The following is a 22323-nucleotide window of genomic DNA, read 5'->3' on the forward strand; positions in this document are numbered from 1 at the left end:
TGCGAGAGATAGGTTGGTCCCACTTGAGAGCCCAGAGGAATCCTTGGTTGAGGACGAACATGAACATTTTGGTGGATCCCTTGTCAAAGTTAACATTGTCAGAACAAATGTGATGGAGATGGAGTAACTAAGAGAATGGAATGGAGACTTTACGGGGAGCAGGGTGCGAGTATATAAAGGCCAGGTAATTGTGGGAGTTTTGGGGTTTATTGTGGATTATTAGTGGCCAATCTATCCCCAGAAGTGGAAACAGTGATGTTGAGGAATGCTTCAGAGATAGGCCAGGTGAAGGTGAGAGTGAAATGGAAGTTGGAAACAAAATTGATAAACCTTTTCAATTTTGAATGGGAGTCGGAGGTGGCACCATGTTCCATGCCCTCAAATCCAATCCTGACTTTGTTATTAAGCCTGCAGATCAATGTGGGGCTTTAGTAGTCAGCACATGGACCACTACATTGCAGAAGCTGAGATCCCTCTCAGGTACCTTCTCCTATCAGCATCTAACCTGTGACCCCATGATGGAACATCAGGTCATTGCATCAACCACAGTCACCACCTTAATTTCATCTGGGGATCAGCCGCCACTCCAACTACCTCCAGCTGATAGTCCCAAAACTTCGCACAGCTCGCTTCTACCTCCTTCCCAAAATTCATAAACAGAATTATCCAGGCAGACCCATTCTTTCTGTCTGCTCCTGCCTCTCAGAACTCATCATTTCCTACCATGACTCAGTCTTGTCTCACCTGCTGCAGTCCCTGCTCACCTACATCCGCCATTCCTCTGACACTTTATGCCAGTTCCAAAATTTCCAGTTTGCAGCTTCAGCTGCCTCCTCTTTACCATGGACATGCAATCAATCTACACCTCCATCCCCCAACAGGATGGTCTCAGGCTCTCTGCTTCTTCCTGGAACACAGGGCTGAACCATCCTCACCCCTCACCACTCGCCTACCCTTGGCCGAGCACATCCTCACACTCAAGCTCTCTTTTAACATCCCTCGTTGTTTTCAGTCGGGGGGGGGGCATAAGTACCCATCTAAGCCCCCATTTTTGCCTGTCTCCTAATGGGGTATATGTAACATTTCTTGTTCCCATTCCAGTCCGACACATGAGTCTTTCTCTGGTATATCAATGATAGGTGCTGCCTCCTTTTCTCATCTGGAATTGGAAAAGTTGATTCATTTTGATTCCAAGTTCCACCCTGTTCTCACCTTCACCTGATCCATCCTTCACTTTCCTCAACATTCCTTTTCCATTTCTGGCGATAAACTGGCCAATAATATCCACAATAAACCCACCGACTCCCACAATTAGCAGGCCTGCACATTCTTGCACTCTGCTTCATGTAAATACTCCATTCCATTCTCCTCGTTACTCCGTCTCCATCACATTCGTTCCGATCCATCCAACTTCAACAAAGGAGCATTGAAAATGTCTACTCTTTTCCTGAACCATGGATTCCCCATGTTGTTGACAGGGCCCTCGACTGGGTCCAATCCATCTCTGACATTTCAACCCTCACCCCTTCTGTTCCCTTCTGCAACAGTGATATGGTTCCCCTCATCCTTACCTGCAATCCCACCAGCACTAACATCCAGAAGATCATCAGCCATAATCTCTGCCAACACCAGACACATATTCCTCTCACCTCCATGTCCACCTTCCATTGAGACTGTTCCCTCCAGGACACCCTGGACTCTTCTTCCCTCACTCCCAACAGCGCCCCACAGCCTCATGGCACCTTTATCTACAACTGCAGAACATGGAACACCTGTCTGTTTCCTTCCTCCCTACTCAGTATGCAAGGGCCCAAGCAGACCTCCAGGTGAAGCAACGCCTTATCTGTACTTCACTTAATTTAGTCAACTGCATTCACTGCTCACAATGTGGTCTCCTCTCCATTAGGGAAATAAAGCATAGACTGTGTGATGGCTTTGTTGCACACTTGTATTCTGTGTATAAAAAAGACCCTGAGCTTCCAGTTGCCTGCTCCTTTAAATATCATCCTGTTCCCTGGCCAACATCTCTGTCTCAGGCTTCCTAAGAACAGCACCTCATTTTCCACTTCTGGACTCTGCAGCCTCCCTGACTCAATATCGAATTCAATAATTTTAAGAATTGAGCGCTCCCATGTCCTTACCTCAACCCCAACACATCAGGCCTCATCATTCAGAGTCTGGTATTACACACAGCCCATTGTTAGCCACAAACCATCCCCATTAACAGGTTCCTCACCCTCTGAGCCAGACTGTTATCGATTCCAGCTGTTTTTCCTTGTCTTTATGCTCAGTGCCCAGATATCGTACAGTTCTTACCCCAATCCCCACACTAATGTCTGCATATAACCTGACATTTTCTGAGCTGCCGTCAGTTCTGAGGAAGGTTCACTCAATTCGAAACTTGAATTCTGATTTCTCTCCGCAGATGCTGCCAGATGTGCTGAGCTTTTCCAGCAACTTCTTTTTTTGTCTCTTATTTACAGCATCCACAGTTCTTTCAGTTGATATTTATCTGCTACAGTTTTCAACATTGACCACTTCAGTAAGACCATCACACACCTTCCATTACACAATGTAATCTCTCAGTATTTGCAACTCCTTCTCTTTGCTAAACTATCTAAATCCCACCTTCCCCACTCAAACATCCTCTTCCCCCTCCCCCTCATTCTCACACTGATAATGTCCAACTTCCACATCACCCTCACCAACACCTGGTCGATCTGTGATTCTACTTTCTCTTCCTTGACATGTCTGTTTCCATTTCTGGGGATAGACTAACCAATAATAGCCACAATAATCGCGTCTCTCCAGCTACGTAGAGTATACATTCTCACACCCTGCTTCCTGTAAACACTCTATTCCATCCTCCCAGTTCCTCCGTCTCCATTCCATCTGCTCTGACAAAGCAACTTTGACAACGGAGCGTTGGAAATGCCCACATCCTTCCTCAATAGAGGATTCACCAGCACTGTCATTAAGAGAGCTTTCATTCGGGTCTGACAAATCCGACACTTTTGCCCACACCCCCTCTCCTTTCTGCAACAACAACGATCATGTTCCCCTTTTCCTAACCTACCATCCCACCAGCATCTACAACCAGACGAGCATGAGACACCATTTCCGCCACCTGCAAGTAAGATGTTACCACCAGGCATATATTTCCCTCCTCTCCGTTGTCAGCCTTTTGCAGGGATCATTCCCTTCCAATCACCCTGGTGCTCTCTTCCTTCACTCCCAACACGCACCCACAGCCCCACGGCAACATCCTCAGCAACTATCAAAGGTACAACATCTTCCCATTTACCTCCAGTATCCAAGGTTCCAACACACCTGCAAGGTGAGGTCACACTTCACGCAATCTAGTCTCTTGCATTCACTGTTCACAACGTGGTCTCCTCTGTATTGGGGAAACAAAGCATCTGTGTTCTGCCATTTAAGAAAAAGGACCCTGAGCTTCCAGTTGCCAACCACTTTAACATACCATCCTGTTCTCTGGGCAGCATCTCTGTCTCAGGCTTGCTGCAGTGCTCCACTGAAGATCTGCACACTCTGGAAGAACGATATCTCATTTTCCACTTCAGAACCCTGCAGTTCTCTGCACTCAATTACAAGGGCAATAAATCTAATCCCAGAGCTCTGCCATGACCTCGCACCCTACCCCACACACCAGGTTTTGTTTTCACTGTCATTACACTCTGCCTATTATTTGGCACTAACAGTCTCTATCACCAGGTATTCACTCTCCTAACCAAATCATTATCCACTCTTTTGTCTTTCTAACTGTACTTCTCTCTGTTTCGGACTATCCCCACCTGTCATTTCCTCCTTACCTCCTCCCCCACTGTACCTTCTGCATATAAACCGACTTTTACCAGCTGCTATCAGCTTTGAGGAAAGATCACTCAATCTGAAAAGTTAACTCTGATTTCTCTCCACAGATGCTGGCAGACCTGGGGAGATTTCCAAGGAAATTATGTTTTGTTTCTCTCACAACCCTCTTTAGATAAGTGCCTGTTAACACTGGTTCTTAAATGTCTCCATGCCTTTTGATATTATGATAGAAACCTTTCCTCCAATGTCACACCAGATGGAGCCAGCCCAGTTTACTCTAGAAATCCTGTTTCTGTGCTCTCCTCCTCTGGTTCGACAGAACCCTTCACTGGGTAACAACAAAGACTGCAGATGCTGGAAACCAGAGTCGAGATTAGAGTTTGCTGGAAAAGCACAACAGGTCAAGCAGTATCTGAGCAGCAGGAAAATCGACGTTTCTGGCAAAAGCCCATCATCAGGAATAGATGATGAAGGGCTATTTCTGATGAAGGGCTTTTGCCCAAAACGTCGATTTTCCTGCATCTCGGATGCTGCCTGACCTGCTGTGCTTTTCCAACACCACTCTAATCCAGAACACTTCACTGCTCTGACACACAGAGCTGATGACTTGAGACACTTATCCAAATTGACCCACAGAAAATACAATGTTTCCAGGGAGAGTCTCCCAGAATTAACAACTAGTGATGTGAGAATTTAAACTGGGGCCTTCAAGGCCCTACAAAACTGGATCTAAAGTCAGGAAAATGAATACAAATGTTTACCTGGGTTAATAGTGTGTATCATTTCTCTCCAGACTGTGTACTGTAAAGGGCCAGTGAACTGTCCGAGAGACAGAGAGCCATCAGCAGCTGAGAGTGTCTGTGCCTCCTCACTAATCCTGTAAACATTAAACAGATGACATCATAAACTCTGCTTTGTTCGAACATTTATGAAAACATTTATATATTCAAGCGTTCCGCATTTTTCATGTTTGAGTGAATGGGACAGAAAGTGAAATGTTCATCTTATTTTTGTAACTGATCCAACAAGAATTCGATAATGCAAGGGCAAGGATTGGAAACACCCAGATCCAGAGAAAGGCCCATGTCCTGATAACAGGTCAGGTACTGAGACATCACACACCGCAGGAGATAATACACGTTTCCTCCATCCCCTTGCCCTATTATAAACAGAGCTTGTGGAACAGAGACAAAACATCGGAAACATCTAAAACCCTCATATCCAACTTTTTAATACACGGGTCACACAAACCTCCGAGAATCCTGCTCCTCTACTTCCAGCCTCTGACCATCTCCGAGTTTAGTCTCTCCCCCTTCCCCCCAACCACCCATCCCCGCATTGGAGGTTGGGCCTTCAGCTGCCAAGACCCTCAGCTCTGGAATTCCCTCCCTGAACCTCTCCATCTTTCTATTCCTCTTTCCTCATTTAAGATCCGCAAAAACCAACAGCAATCTCCTGGATTAATAGCTCAGTGACACTTTTCTATACTTTCCAACTCTCATGCAAAGTACTCAGAACATTTCGTTACTCTAATTAAAGATTTTTTTAATTTTGCATTTCTTGTTCCCTTTATAAAGGCTACGTTGCGAGTTAGTGTTGTAAAAATTGAAACAAAAATGATTTCCCCTTTCAACTCTGAGTGTCTAGGGCTGGTCAGGAGCCATGCAGGGGCAGGAATGGCCATTCCCTGGAAACATGGGCCGCGTGTCTCTCACAGGGTCAGGGGGAAGGTCACAGTCACACAAACAGTCACAAAAAACAGGACAGTGCTCACTTCCAGCCTCGGAACCAGGTTGTATTTAGAGGCATCTTGTCATTGTTTACAATGCTGCAGAACAGTGTCATGAAATCTAATACTGTTTAAAACCTGTAACAATATTCTTCTCATAAAAAACGTGTGTGTGAACCATAACCGGAGTTACTGTTATCCGATGAATCACCCTTTAAAGCGGCACCATTAACCAGGAAATAAATCCATAATAACCCGTCCCTGAGTTACTGAGCAAACTGTGCAGAGTTTCAGTAAAGAGCATATCCTACCTTCTCTTCCGACAAGCTGCCTCCTGAAAGAAATGAATCACAAACAGTGAGGATGGCAGTAACAGATTTCAGGAGGAGACAGACAGACAGACACCCGCCCACACACTCTCCACATGGAACTGGAACTGGATTACAATGGGAGTTCCAGGAGATAATTAAACTTGGGGAACGCCCAGATAATAACAAAGCAAATAAAAATATTCACAATCCATTCCCGAGAATCTGCAGATAGTTTGGCAGCGGTTAGTAAAAGCACAGAAATTACTGGAAAATCTCAGCAGGTTTGGAAGGATATGTGGAAAGAAATCAAAGTGAACGCTTCGGGAGCATTGATCCTTCTTCAGTGACAACAACAGAACCGTCTGGACAGTCACAAGGTCAGTTCACTTTTTTACACGACATTCCATATTATTTTTACAGTTGTCATCATCATGCCCGAAATCTGTCTGAAATAACCTGCAATATCTTCCCTCACCTTCAGAAAAATCAGCTCGTCGTTTTGCTCCATCTGTTTATGCAACTTTGAGAGTTTCTCTTCAATGGATTTTAAATTGTTCCGAATCTCTCGAAGGTTTTTCTCCATTGTTTCTACAATCCTCTCCTCTTCTTCCCGGAGATCTCTGAGTAAACGCTGCTCTTTCTCAGTGAGAATCTGGTGCATTTTAGTGAACTCGGATGTGATGTGGGTCTGCAGACTGCTCGCCTGTTCCTACCAAATGAAATGTGAAACCTCATTAATGTCCCGCGGTAAAGGGAACAAAACTAACCGAGATCCCAGACAATCAGCACAGGGAGACCTCACCCTCACTTCGGAAATCTTCCCTTTCTGAGTCAGTTCCGTTTGTAGAACCGCCGATTTCTTCTCTGTGAGAGAATCTAAGGAAGATTTCAGTTTAGTCTGGAATTGGAAGAGAAATCGCAGCATGAAACTGTCAGACTTTGAAACTGTGACACAATTCTCAGCTTTTAAACATTTCCTCTTTACCTTGTATATTTTAACTCCTTCTTTAATCTGTATGAAGCGGTGCTCTCTGTGTTCCGTTGCAGTAACACACATCATACAGACCAACTTTCTGTCAGTTTTACAAAACAGCTCCAGTTCTCTCTGATGTTTCTTACAGTGATGTTTACTCTTCGTCTCTTTCGGATCCAGCTTTAATTTTCGAGCCTCCTCGGCCAGATTCGCTAAGGCCCGATTTACCCTGAGGTTTCTTTCCGGAAACACCTCTCTACATTGCGGGCAAGAGTTTATCTCCTTCTTTTCCCAACTCTGGGTGATACAGGAGCGGCAGAAGTTGTGTCCACATTCCAGTGTAACCGGATCGGTGAAGAAATCCAGACAAATGGGACAAATTGTCTCCTCGGTCAGTCTCAGGAGCTGCTGTCTGGAAGCCATGTTCACATTCAGCACTTCCTGATTCAAACCGCTTTCAGTTTCAATGTGACTGCGCTGGTGATCACATTCAGTTCAATCACTTACTGATGGATTTTACTGCAATTATCAGAGAAGAGTAATCAGTATCCCACACACAAGCACGATCACAGCATCCCACACAGAAGCACCTCCTGATGAAGGGCTTGTGCCCGAAACGTCGAACTTCCTGTTCCTTGGATGCTGCCGAACCTGCTGTGCTTTAACCAGCAACACATTTTCAGCTGTGATCTCCAGCATCTGCAGACCTCATTTTTTACCCCAAGAAAAATCAGTAAACATGTTTTTTGAAGGTTTTGACCTGGGAACAAGTGAAAAACAATATTTTGAAGGAGAAACAGGTTTAGGACGCTGACAGGGTTTTGACTCCATCCGAGGAGGGTGAACGTGCCTGGAGAGTTTCTTTTGGTGGAGGGACAGTGAGACAGAAGGGAGGGAAGGACGGAGTCTGAGGGAGGGCGCATGCTCTAGATGTTCATTAAATGCACAAAAAGCTGCTTTATGAATCTTCATCTTGTTTCTACCTGGAGATCTTTTTTAATTTCAAAAATTTACTTCATTCATGAAAACAATACACGCACCATCTATTTAGCCGTTCGAGTCTGTACAGTCTTTGGAGAACAAAGACACTCCCAACAATTCCAACAAACAAACCATGGAGTTTCTAACGTGTGCAATATGCTGTTTACTGGAGGGACCAGGAGGGTCCGATAATTGAATGAACCCCAGTTTAGTTTGGCCAAAAGATAGATTAATTGGGATGTACAGCACGCCAACAATCCCTTCAGTCCAACTTGTGCATGCTGACCAGATAACATAAATAAATCTAGTTCCATTTGTTATCACCTGACCCATACCCCTCTAACCCTTTCAATTCATAAACCCATCCAGGTATCTTTTCAATGTAGTAATTGTACCAATCTCCACCATTTCCTTGGGTAAGTCATTCCAACCATGCACCACCCTCTGCGTGAAAAAGTTGCACCTTAGGTCCCTTTTAAATCTTTTCCCTCTCACCCTAAACTTCTGGTCCCAGACCCACCCAACCCAAAAAAACGATCTCGTCGATTTATTCTATCCATGACCTTCATGATTTTTTAATATACCCATAAGATCATCCCTCAGCCTTAAACTCTCCAGGGAAAACAGCCCCAACCTATCCAGTGTCTCCATACAGCTCAAACTCTTCAATCAAGCAACAGGCCTGTAAATCTCTTCTGAACCCCCTCACGTTTCATATCTTTCACACAGGAGGGAAACCAGAATTGCACACAATAATACGAAAGTGGCCTAATCAATGTCCTACACGGTCACAACATGACCTCCCAACTCCTGTGTTCAATGTCGTGACCAATAAAGGCAAGCATACCAAATGGCCCCATCACTATCCTGTCTACCTGTGACTCCACCCTCAAGGAAATATGAACCTGCAATCCAAGGTTTCCTTGTTCAGCACCACCCTCCAGGACCTTACTATTAAGTGTATATGTCCTGGCCTGGTTTGCCTTTCTAAAAATGGCAGCCCTCACATTTTTCTAAATAAAGTTACATCTGCCGCCTCTCGTCACGTTGGCCTTCTATACATCTATGTGGTGACATAAATGCCCTGAATAACTGAACTGTAACATTCCTACTTTGATAAAGTACTGCAGATGTGGTGATCTGAAATAAAAACAGAAATTGCTGGTGAAACTCAGCAGGACTGGCAGAATCTGTGAAGAGAGATGACATGTGAATGGTGATGGTCTACATTATCATGCAATGATACTTGCATTGTTTACATAACACGAGATGTGGGTCACATCGTCCTGAAAAATTCAATTCGTTTTTAGTCCAGTACTTGGTATCTGCACCAGCATTAAATCCTTTTGCATGCCCGGGCTCAAGGTGATCAATTCATATGCACTGCACCATGCTTCACTCGGCATGTGATGCTGCAAAAGGACCGAGTTCAGTAAGTTAGAAACTGAGAAATTCAAGTCACATATTATGATATAGTGACGATATAAGTATGTCATTGAAGATGTATTAGACTACTGATGTGAGACGTAACACATATCACAAAAGTTTCCAAAAAGACACCCAACATCAATAAACAATGTTGTACATAACCAAACATTCTCTATTCTGTACGTGTACAGACAGGTATGAACAAAGTTAACAAGATGAACAACTTAAATTTTGATATAATGTTTTTGACAGTATGCCCTGATCTGATAATTATATGTCCATTTGGAGAGTTATGTGTTATTCATGGTTTCTTTTGGTCATCTTGATGCTGGTTGCTATCACTGAGCATCATCTCACAATCATTCCCTTTAATCTTTTATTCCTGACTGTCGGCACACCCTACATTGCTCTGGAGTTGGCTTTTGTTGTTTTACAATGTAGCATTGTGATCTATCATGATCTCATACAACATGATTGCATATCTTAGAAACGTTTCTTGGTATCCAAGTACTTGTGACTGGATTTCTGATCCATTCTCTGTGTCAGGTGCCTAATTATGGTGGTCCTTCCAAGTCTAAATTGTGTTGGGGATGATGATCCTTTCCAAATTAGTGGTGAACATTTGGCATTATAATGTGAAAATTCTGTTTTGTTGGACGACACTTGAAGTATATGAATTTGATGTATGTATCATTGGTTGTGCTAAACTGTTGATTATGGGATGACAATATGATATGAGTAACTTCCCAATTAGCAAACCTTTTGATAAGCTTTGCCAGTGAAATGTGTTTTTTGTCAGATACAATTTGCTCTGGCACAGTGAAAGAGCTGAAAATCGAAGTCTGTGTTTCAGTGATGGTTGCACTGATTTTGTTACTCAGTCCATTGAACTATGGGAAATTGAAAAAAGCAATGTGACAAGGATGTAATTTTCGCCATACACTGAGAGCAGATCTGTTGCTATTTTTTTCCTGAAGACTGGAAATAACAATGTATGGATGTAGAATCACCTTTCACTGCTCGGTTTAATCATTTTCATACAGCCAAGAGGCTGGAAGGACACAAGAAGCAAGGTGGGAGAAGTCAACATTTCGGGTGTAACACTTCCTCAGAACGGGGTGGGGGTAAGGGGAACTGCAGAGAAAGAGAGTGGGGGAAGACCGGGAGGGTTTGTAGGGAAGAAGGGTGGAGGGGGAGTGGTGAGGTAGTGACAGATGAATACAGGTAGAGAGTCTGACCTGATCGGCCGACGGGCAGAATAAATCCAGTTGGTAGCTGGAGGGGAGGATCACACAGAGAAATGGGAGGAAGGAGGATGTTCTGGAAAGGGAGTCTGGGGAAAGGAAGGGAGGTTAATCATTTGGTGTGCTTCATGTGTATTCATGAGTTGTTGGATATCCCCATTCATCCCTGGTCAGTTTAAAGATTCATGTGCTCACCTTCTCTGTGTTCAGTACCCATTATTGTTGGTGTAACATGGTCATAATATCTTGGTGTAATGCTTTTGATATTATCACTTTCTTTCTCTTGAAAATTACTTGGTGTGAAATGCCAAGTTTATCAACTCTGTCTGGCCAAAAGAAAGGAACTTCCTTAATAATGTCAGGCTACCCTCGGTTGGTTTTGGCAATGCTTCTCGGTGTACACAGTTGCCGACTGCAGCAGTACAAGTGATTCCAGCCAAAACACTTGTTTGGCTGAATTTGGAGTATTATGTGCACTTTTGGTCACCACTCTACCAGCAGGTTGTGGAAACTTTGGAAAGTGTGCAGAGAAGGTGCACCAAGATGTTGCCTGGCCTCAGGACATTGGAAATGAGAAAATGTTAAGAAGACTAGGATTACTTTCCCTGGAAAGATGACGGCTGAGAGAAAGCTAATAGAGGTCTGCCCAATTATTAGAGGCATAGCTAGGATATACAGTGAGAGGCATTTTTCCAGAGTTAAAATATCAATTACAAGGGGGCTCAGATTCAAGATGAGAGGGGAAAGTTTAAGGGAGAAGAGTGAAGAACTTTTACACACAGACAGTGTCGGTGCCTGGAACAAGTTACCATAAGCGGTGGTGGAAGCAGACACGTTGGTGACACATCTGGATAGCAACATGAATAGGGAGGGAATAGAGAAACACAAACTAAATAAGGGCCAGAGGATTTTTTTTAGATTAGCTCGGGCATGATGATTGGCACAGGCTTGGAAGGCTGAAAGGCCTGTTCCTCTGCTGTATATCTCTATGTTCTCTGTAAGAGATCGACTTTGAGAAATCCAGAACATCCATGAACTTCTTGCCAATTAAGTTGATATGAAACTTCAATTTGATATGATTCATTATTGCCATGTCTACCAACACACTGTAAAAGTATTGTTGTGCATGCTGTCCAGGCAAATCATACCTTACGTAAGCACATCAGGGTAATAGAAAAGAATGCAGAATATAATCCTGTAGCTACAGAGAACGTGCAGAGAAAGATCGACTCTAATATATGAGAGGTGTGTACCAGTGCTAAAATCGAATGTTTTCTACTGAAAGAATTCTTCCTAAACAAAAGTAATAACATTTTTGTGTTCCATGTAAGAACGTTGTATACAGCACCATCATAGTATTAAATTGATTTATTATTGTTACATGTGCCTACAGGCAGTGAAAAGTTTAGTTCTGCATGCTGTACAGACAAATCAATACCTCTTTGTTCTTGTATTTAGTGCCCTGAGTAATAGAAACAACTATCTCATGTGCCATCTTAATCTCCTCCTAAATGCCCTGCTGCCTTCAATGAGCTATGGAGATGTACATCAAGATCCCTCTAATCCTCTGGACCTCCTAAATTCTACTGTTCACCATGTAATCACTGGCCTTGTTGGTTGTCTCACAATGCATCACTTCATAATTTTCAGCATTAAATTCCATTTGCCACCATTCATATATTGTCAGGACACAACGCGGCCTCCACTATCCAGAAGAGACTTGCATTTTCTGCCGTCACTCGTCTTGACTGAGGAGCCTGGATCCACTGAACCGGTTAGCTGCCTGTTCACACACGCTCTCCAATGTCTGTGTGTCCTCCCGCTAACACACTGGTCAAAATCCTGCTCAGGTGTCCGATCACCTGGAGAAACTCGGGTTCACATCCTGAGATCCGGGCTCCCTTCCTGTGTTTATCCAGACCCCTTAGTTCTTTCAGAACAGGATTTATCAGCAGAAATATTACCAGGCTTTACTGGAGTTATCTATCATTGCTCTCCACACTGTGTACGTGCCTTTAAACTTTGTGACAGGCAGGGGGCTATCAGCTACTGAGAACATTGTCACTCAGTCTGTAAATATTGGACCGTCAACGGAATGAATTTGTCTTTGCTCCAATGTTTAAGAATTGATTTCAGTGTTCACTATCCCAGCATTATCCCACCGACAACCAACGGATGAACCAGGAAATAAATATTCACCAACAATTTCTCTGAACTGCTGTTCAGTAAAGAGCGTGTCTTTCGCTTTCCACAAACTTCCATCTGAACTCATTCCAAACTGAAACAGTGAGCCTGACAGTAACAGACCCACGGGAAGATGTGGTGGAATGAGCGGAGACAGGACAAATGGGAATGAACAGGGGGATTGGAATGGATACATTTCGGAAGGAAGGTTGAGGAGTGGCATTAAAAACTGAAACTTAACCCGAGTCCCCGGTTACGTTGATAGCGACTGTCACACACCCACTGTATCAGGGAGGAGAAAGTGAGGGCTGCAGATGCTGGAGATCAGAGTCGAGAGTGTGGTGCTGGAAAAACACAGCAGGTCAGGCAATGTCCGAGCGGCAGGAGAAACGCTGTTTCAGGAAAAAACGTAATGTCGATTGTCCTGCTCTTCTGGTGCTGCCTGACTTGCTGTGCTTTTCCAGCACCACACTCTCGGCACTGTATCAGGGACCCAAAGGCATTCACAACACAGAGCTATGACTGGATTAACGTGGGGGTTCCTGCACCTAACTGACCAAAGGAGCGGTAAGGATGACAAAAATATGTCAATCCTCACAGGTTATGGGCGTCAGATGATTGAATGTAAATTATTGTCGGACGATGCAAACTCTACAGGTTTTACAGTGTTATGCTCACCCTGGGTTATATGAAAATATCAGATACACATTGGGTTGCTATGAGGATTTTGAACATACATCGGTTTATAGAATCATACAGCGATACAGCATGTATACAGACCATTCTGTCCAATTAGTCCAGGCCGATCATGTTCCCAAACTAAACTAGTCCCACTTGCCTGCGTTTGGTCCATCTCCATCCAAACTTGTCATATTCATGAAGTTAGCCAAATGTCTTTAAATGTTGTAACTGTACCAGCATCCACCACTTTCTCTCGCAGTTAATTTCACACATGAACGACTCTGTGCGTAAAAAAAGTTGCCCCTCACGTTTTTTCTAGATCTTTCTCCTCCCACCTTAAAATGGTTTGAACTCCCCACTCCGGGGAAAATGGCTATTCATCTTATCCATGGCTTTCTTGATTTTATAAACCTCGGTAAGGCCACCCCTCAACTTCCGACATTCCAGTCAAGAAAGTCCCAGCTTATTTGAATGACTCAAACACTCCCTTCCTGGCACCATCCTGGGAAATATCTGCTGAACCCTCTCTAATTTCATAATATTAGGCAGGGCGACCGGAACTGCTTACAGTACTCCAGAAGAAACCTCGAACATTGTAGGCAACAACCACTTACGTTTATGTCTCAACTTTAACTGACTCAGACTATCCCAGGGCACGGCCCTGTATTATAAACCAAAACCCGGCAGCCAGGCCCGTTTGGAGCTGGAAGGTCATGTGACCAACAGCCTGGCCAAAGAGGGATGTTTGAAGGGAGAAGGGTGAAAGCGAAGTCGAGGGGCGAGGGGGAAGGAGTTCAACTCAGAGATTGGGGCCCAGGCAACCAGAAGACAGAGCCACCTGTGAGCGACTCAAATCAAGGGGGCTCCAATTGGACAGAGTTACAGGAATGCAGATTATCCATAGGGGTTTAAACTGCAGCTGATGTGGTAAATATAGAGAGAGCATGGAGATCATGGATTTCAAAGTAAGGGGGAGAATATTAAAACCACATTCTCCTTCACCAAGAGTCCAGGGAGCTCACTGAGTACGGGAGTGGAGGGGGGTTGGTGCTGTGTGTACAGGATAAGGGTACGTTGGACAGCAGGTTGACAGCGGGTGGGATGAGGGAGTCCTGGATTGGAGTGGTGCTGGAAAAGCACATCAGGTCAGGCAGCATCCAAGGAACAGGAAAATCAGCGTTTCTGGCAAAAGCACTTCATCAGTCCTGTCTGGAATGGGAGGGGACTGTCGAGATTGAGAGGTTTTAAAATAAAAGGCATGTTCTGCACTGAGCTGGGTTTGATTCGATGGGCCGAAAGTTTCCCTTCTGTACTCTCAATCCATCTCAGACTCAATATTCTCTGAGAAAACTAAACTTGACGATCACGGAAAGAATGAGAACCCAAGTGTAAAGCTCATGACAGTGGGCGAGTGCTGAAATTCGGTGAAAACAAAACACACAGCCTCCCCCCAAAAGCACAAAATCGTTTAATTTGTTCGTGCTTTCCAGTAAAAATACAGCCATGCAATTCACTCAGAGAGTCCGTGGCCATTCGGGCTATTAACCATCAAAGGCATTGCTCACTTTTTGCGGGCCTGAGGACGGTTCACCGGACCTGAAACGTTAAATCTGATTTCTCTCCACAGATGCTGCCAGACCTGCTGAGCTTTTCTTGTTTCTGATGTACAGCATCCGCAGTTCTCTTTTGCGTGCTCTTTTCAGTGAACAGTGTCTTCCTGCAGTTCTGAGAGGCTGTCAGCAGGTGGCAGCCGTGCACCGTGTAACAAAAAGAGTTCGGAACCTCAACCCGTCCCAGCCTCAGTGAATTAGGGAAATAGAGCAGCCAATATATACAAAGTACGGACTTGAAAAGCACAATCTGGAAATAAACTGTTTCGTCGGTTAATATCGCATGGAAGGTTTGGTGTTCTAAACATTGTTCTTCTCGCATCGATACTGGGAGAACTGCCCTGCTCCTCATCACAGTGGGATCTGAAACCTCTGGCCCACCGAGCCTGCACTGACCTATCTTCACGCGTTCACTTTTCAGCAATTGATCCATTATTGTGACTATTATGGTAGCACAAGAATTTTTCCAGGACATTTTAAATCTCATGAGGTTTCCTGCCTCAACTACCGTCCCAAGCATTCCAGAGTCCTATCGCACTGAGGGAAAAACATTTTCCTGAAATCCCCTCTAAACAAAGAACAAAGAACATTTACAGCCCAGGGACAGGCCCTTCGGTCGTCCAAGCCTGAGCCGATCCAAATCCATTGTCTAAACTTGTCGCCCAATTCCCAAGCATCCCTCTGCTCCCCACCTACTCATGCATCTGTCCAGATGCGCCATAAATGAATCTACCGTGCCTGCCCTTACTATCTCTGCTGGCAATGCGTTCCAGGCACCTCCTACCCTCTGTGTAAACTACTTGCCACGTATTGCCCTCTTAAACTTTTCACCTCTCAGCTTGAAAGCGTGACCCCTCATTATTAAATCCCTCACCCTGGGAAAAAGCTTATCTCTATTTACCCTGTCTATAACCTTCATTATTTTGTAGACCTCAATAAGGTCCCTCCTTAATCTCCTTTTTTCCTGATGAACACAACCCAATCTACTCAACCTATCTTCACAACCAGCACCTTCCATACCAGGCAACATCCTCGTAAACTTTCTCTGCACCCTCTCCAAAGTGTCCATATCGTTTTGGTAATGTGGCGACCAGAACTGTACATAGTGTTCTAAACGCGGCCGATCCAATGTCTTGTACAATTTAACATGACCTGCCAGCTCTTACACTCAATAACCCCGTCCAATGAAGGCAAGCATACTATTTAACTTCTTGACCACTCTATCCAACTGTGCAGCAACCTTCAGGGTACAATGGACCTGAACTCCCAGATCTTTCTATTCATCAACTTTTCCCAAGGCTCTTCCGTTTACACTATAGTTCGCTCTAGAATTAGACTTCCCAAAATGCATCACCTCACATTTGCCTGGATTGAACTCAATCTGCCACTTCTCCATCCAACTCTCCAGCCGATCTATATTCTCCTGTATTCTTTGACAGCCCCCATGCTTTCTGCTCCTCCACCAATCTTCGTGTCATCTGCAAACTGACTGATCAGACCAACAATACCCTCTTCCAGATCATTTATGGAAATGTTTATATTTTAAACCTCCTGCTATTCATCTTCGAACTGAAGCCCTCGATAACGACCCTTCAACTCTCCGACTAATGGGAACAGCTCATCTCTGTTCAGTCTCTCTGTGCCCCTTTTAATCGGATAATCCTCAATCACGTCCCCTTTATCCTTGTCTGCTCTAAAGAACACAACCGGACCCTATCCAGCTTCTCTTCAGAACAAAACTGCTCCATCCTGTGAACCTGGGCTGCATCTCTTTCCGCGATAGAGAGAACAAAACTAACCCAGATTCCAGAAAGTCGGCACAGGGAATGTCGTAAATCTTCTGCTTTCCTTTTCTTTGCTGTTTACAAAACAGCCGCTCCTTCTCTCTGGAAGATTTCGAAGAAGATTTCAAACGATCCTCGGGTTTGGAGAGTCAATCACAGAAGGAAAGGGGTTACCTGTATTACCTCTAACGGGGGAAGACTAGATCAAGCATATCTTTAGCTTTCTTTGTCCTTGTGGATCCCAGCAGCTTCATTGAACAGCAGGAAACTCCGAGTCTGCTGTCTGAACCAAAACCAGAAATTGCTGGAGAATCTCAGCAGGTCTGGCACCGTCTGTGGAGAGAGAGAAACTCAAAGTTAACTCAGACTTTGGAAGAAACGGCACCTGACTTGAAACGTTCGCTCTCAACAAGACCCGTCTTCTCAATCTCAGAAAACAGCTTCAGGTTCACCCGATGATCCTCCCGCTTCACTTCCTCCTCTCTCACTTTCTGGTTTACATTCTCCAGCTTGACAGACCATACTCACTATTTATAAACCCTCCAGTCAGAGAACACATCCTCCCAGTACCTACCCTGTGAAGCACATGCGGAATTTTAAAATGTTTCAGTCAGTTTATTTTCCCGTCCTCTAACCTGTAGCTGGGAGGAAGTGAGGACTGCAGATGCTGGAGTTTATCAGAGTTTAAAAATGTGTTGTTGGAAAAGCGCAGCAGGTCAGGCAGCATCAAAGGAGCAGGGGAATCGACGTTTCGAAACTGTAGCTGTTATATACCATGTCTTCTCAGTCTGTCTTCATCATACAGTTTCCAGCAGATATTCACCAAACCATCCAGAAAATTTAATGAACAAAGGTCAATAAAATCACAGTGGAACTTCACTATTCTGAAACTTCAACTCTTTTCTTTCAAATGGATTCAAAGTGAAAATACGGGCGGTGATCGGAAGTGTTACTGTATCTCTCTCCACAGAAGCTGCCTGGGCTACGAGAGGAGGTCATTCAGTCCATTGTGGGGCTAACCATCCTTCACTTTTCTCACTTACATTCTTTGCAGTCAGGATTGAAGAAGGAGCGTCACTCCGAAAGCTAGTGTGCTTCCAGTTAAACCTGTTGGACTATAACCTGGTGTCGAGTGATTTTTAACTTTATTCTTTGCAGTGGATGATTTTTACTGCAACACTAAGAGTCTGTCAACAGGTGGCAGCCGTGTACCGTATAATAACAAGCGACCAGCGATGGGACAGCGACTCAACCCGTCCCAGAAACAAACTACACCCACAATGGATTGGGGAAATGGGGTAGTCAACATGTACGAACTACAATCGTTAAAAGGTATAATCTGAAATGACTCGCCAGTCAATTTCTCTTTGAAAGTTCCCGTTGTCTGAACATCGTCGGTCTCGACATCGGCAGATCTCCCCCGCCTCTTTATTGTGGAATCTGAAACCTTCCCTTCGCAAACACTAGGTTTTGCTTTAACAGGAGCAGCAACAGGCCCTTCAGCGACTCTAATCTCTTCCACCGTTCAATCAGATCGTGGACAATCCCAAACCCTTTCACCCCCATTCACTCCGCTTTCATTGATCCTTTCGTGAGCTCCAGTTATTTCCGTATCCCTCACCGTTGGCAGAAAAGAATTCCTCAATGTCCCCAACATCTGGTCATGGAACAATAAACATTGGGAATTCACTCCCCAATTGCTCCATTGAATTTTGTAAAGAGTATGACATAGTTGCCCATCACCCAAGCCGGGGGAGAGGAGGGAGGAAACCTCAACAGGATTCCGTCCTTTGGGGAGGATTCCCAACGCGAACAGGTTTAATGCTATTCACTCAGTAAAATGACCGAATGATGAACAAGAAGGAATCTGTGAATGAGTGTCCGTGACAGATGGCACAACCATCTTCAGCTGCGTTATCAATGACCTTCCCTCCATCATAAGGTCAGAAGTTGGGATGTCTGCGGATGATTGCATAAAGTTCAGCACCATTCGCCCCTCATCAGACACTGAAGTCATCCGTGCCCCTGGGCAATATCAAGGCTTTGGCTGAATTAGTGGTGCTGGAAAAGCACAGCAGTTCAGGCAGAATCCGAGGAGCAGTAAAATCGACGTTTCGGACAAAAGCCCTTCATCAGGAATAGATGCACAGTGTCTGGAGGGTGGAGAGATAGAGAGAGGAGGAAAACTTCTTCAAGGCAGGCTGACAAGTGGCAAGTAACACTGATGCCACACAAATAATAAGCAATGATAGAACCTAACTACCACCTTTTGATGTTCAATAGCATTACCGTTACAGAGTTCCCTACCATCAACACACTGCAGGTTGCCACCGAACAGAAATGTAACGGTCCTAGCCATATAATTACAATAGTTACAAATTCAAGTCAGAGCCGAGGAACCCTGCAGCAAGCAATCTATCTCCTGACTCCACGAAGCCCACACAGCATTTCAAAAATACAAGTCAGGAATGTGATGGAATATTCTTCACGTGTCGAGATGGATGCAGCTCCAACAAGACACAAGAAATGTGACAGCAATCAGGAGAAAGCTGCCTGCCTCTATTGATACTGCATTCAGAAATATTCACTCCCTCCTCCACTAATGTTCGACAGCAGTAGTGTGTCCTATCTCCAAGATGGACTGCAGATATTCAGCAAGATTCCATAGACAACACACTCAAATCCCACAAACAGTATTATCTGGAATGATAAGGGCATCGGGTACATGGGAACACAGTTACCTGCAAGTTCCCCTCCAAGTCCTGACTTGGAAATATATCACCAAGTCACGAGGTCAAAATCCTGGAATATAACGTGGTATGAACAGGCAACAAATGCTAGCCCAGCCAGCAATGTCCATGTCCCAGGAATGATTAAAAAAATTCATTATATTCAAATGTGCTCAAAAACAATGAGTCATCATTTGACATCAAATACTATAATTTGGAGCTTTTTTTCAGTAACCCTTTGCCATTTTCTACATCAAATATATTCAAAAATGCAAAAGGCATAATGAATGCACTTGATAGCATCAAAATTAAACACTCAAAAAGAAAACAAGTCAAATATATCAAACATGATCAGCAATCTAATACATTGAAAGGAATGAGGGATTTGATGAATTCAGTAAAAGTGAATACATCAGCCCTTTGTGACAGGGATTTTCCAAGAATGTTGGACTTGCATGGTGGGTTTGTTTATTTCTGTGCCTCAGTGCTGGTAGATGTAGATGCTTGTTGATTAATAGTTTGAACAGCCTTTAGAGGTAAATGATTGTCCCACTAACTGCAACAGCAACTGTGCCCCAACCGCATGGCCTGGCCCAGTATTCCATTGATAAAGCTAAAAATCACACAACACCAGGTGATAATCCAACAGTACAAGCTTTTAGTTAAACCTGTTGGACTATGACCTGGTGTTCTATGGTTTTGAAATTTATCCACTCCAGGCCAACACTGCCACCTCCACATCATGGCTTCCATTGATAAGACTCTGTGCACCACACTCCTAAATGTAAGCTGTGGCTGAGAGCTGTCAGTTGGTGAAGGAAACACTTACAACATTTCCACTTTCTCCTGGTAATGGGCCTGATGGTTCAGAAATTCTTTTGAGTACATGACAATGAGTGTGATTGTGTGGTCTGTGCGGCTGCCAATTGAAAGCAATTCAATGGTCATGTCACAAGAATAGCCTGACCAGATTTTTGTGTTTGCTCTCTCTATGAACTGGACTTGCTCATTTCCAAATTTCAATCATGGCTCTCCTGTCTTCTGCTTTGGTGGTATCCATTGTTCCTTGCTGAGTATTGGCATTGTCATCATGGCTGTTCCAGTGAGTGTGATTTTGTTCAGGGTGACTGTCCTGATGTAAGTTTCCAGCGGTATGTGTAAAGAAACTCCTTTTGTTTTAATAACAAGAATGTTGAAAAGAAAGTCAAGTGTGGCATCATTGTCTGGCGTGTTGTGGTTCCTTGGCGTCAGGTCGTGACTATTCCGAGAGACCTATGTCTACATCACAGAAAGTGAGGGAGGCTATTCTCCAAGTACATGTTCACTTACAGGTCTGCTCTCACCGATATATTGTGCTATGAGATAATGACAACTGAGTGCAAGAAATGCACCTTTACCGGAGTAATAATCACAGTGGAAAAATTCACAAACAAAAAAGTGCCTGACCACCCACTTCACATTCAATAACAAAACCTATAAACAAATCATTGGAAACCCATTGCAATCACCAATATCAGGGTTCCCAGCAGAAGGACTAATGCAGAGACTCAAACAAACAGCCCTTCCAAACATCCAAACCCAACTTTTGGTCCACAACGTAGATGATACCTTTGTCATCACTAAATGAAACAAAGTAGAGAAAACACACAACACCATCAACAATATACTGAGTGGCATAAAATCATGAAAGATGGTGAAAACAATGAAAAAGTGCCATTCCCAAATGTCACAGTACAGCGTACACTCAATAGGGAACTTCAAACCAGCGTCTACAGGAAAACAATACACACAGACGAAAGCTGCATGAGGACATTATTTCAACAAGCCACTAAACACTGCAGCACCAAGGAACGATGAACAGCAGAAGAGAAATACCTATACAGAGTATTCAAGAAGAATGGGTACCCAATAAACAAATCTGCCAATTTCTCAGTAACAAGCCCAAACAAACAGACAGAGCATGCCCAGAAACCGAAGCCACTTTACCTGACATCAAAGACATCTTTGAAATGACATCCACACTACTCATTGACCTTGCCATCATGGAAACCCACAAACCTACCGACACACTGAAACAGAGTCTAATGAACTTAAAGGATGCTGTACAAGCAACAGGCACAATGAATGTCATTTACAAAATGCCTTGCAAGGACTTTAACAAATATTATACCAGATAAACAGGCACAAAACTCACCACCAGGATACATGAACATCAACTAACCACCAAAAGACATCCTTATACACAGATGAAGAAGGATATAATTTGACTGTGACAATTCATCCATCCTAGGACAAGCCAAACAGAAACATGCATGAGACTTCCGATAAGCATGGCATTCCAACTGGAACTCCACCAAGAAACACATCGATTTGGACCCCATCTACCCTCATCCTCTCAGGAAAAGAACCGGAAATGATATCACCCACCTTAAGAAACCAAAACACATAAATAGAAAGTGGACATAACACCAGCAATTCACTGGGGAGTCAGATCTCCAGTGAATTGTGGGACGTATGAGACTCACTGATGATGTTACCTAGTATGGTGGTGAAATATCTGAAAATGAACCTTCCAGCTCAGTGAACAAACTTAAGTCTAGAATCTCAACTTGTGTTATGAATCTTCTCAAAAATCCCTCAAAAATCCCATGTTTCCTCCCTTTGATTGTGTTGAGAATGGCCAGAACTCCAAAGTCTGAAATTGTGGAGAATCCACTGATTAATAGAATGTAGCAAGAACAGAATTTCTTCTCTCATTTGCCTTGGCCCAAATATTTACTTCTGTGTGAAGGCCATGCAGACATTTATTCTCCTGTCTTCATGTTTCCAGTTTGCTCT

The 22323-nt window shown here is 43.9% G+C and overlaps 1 pseudogene; it reads right to left on the minus strand.

Moving 5' to 3' along the window:
* Window positions 1-22323, minus strand: part of LOC132832969 (zinc-binding protein A33-like) — an 84866-nt pseudogene that overhangs the window by 16305 nt on the left and 46238 nt on the right.

This window comes from Hemiscyllium ocellatum, chromosome 35 (assembly GCF_020745735.1).
Source record: "Hemiscyllium ocellatum isolate sHemOce1 chromosome 35, sHemOce1.pat.X.cur, whole genome shotgun sequence".
Taxonomy (NCBI): domain Eukaryota; kingdom Metazoa; phylum Chordata; class Chondrichthyes; order Orectolobiformes; family Hemiscylliidae; genus Hemiscyllium; species Hemiscyllium ocellatum.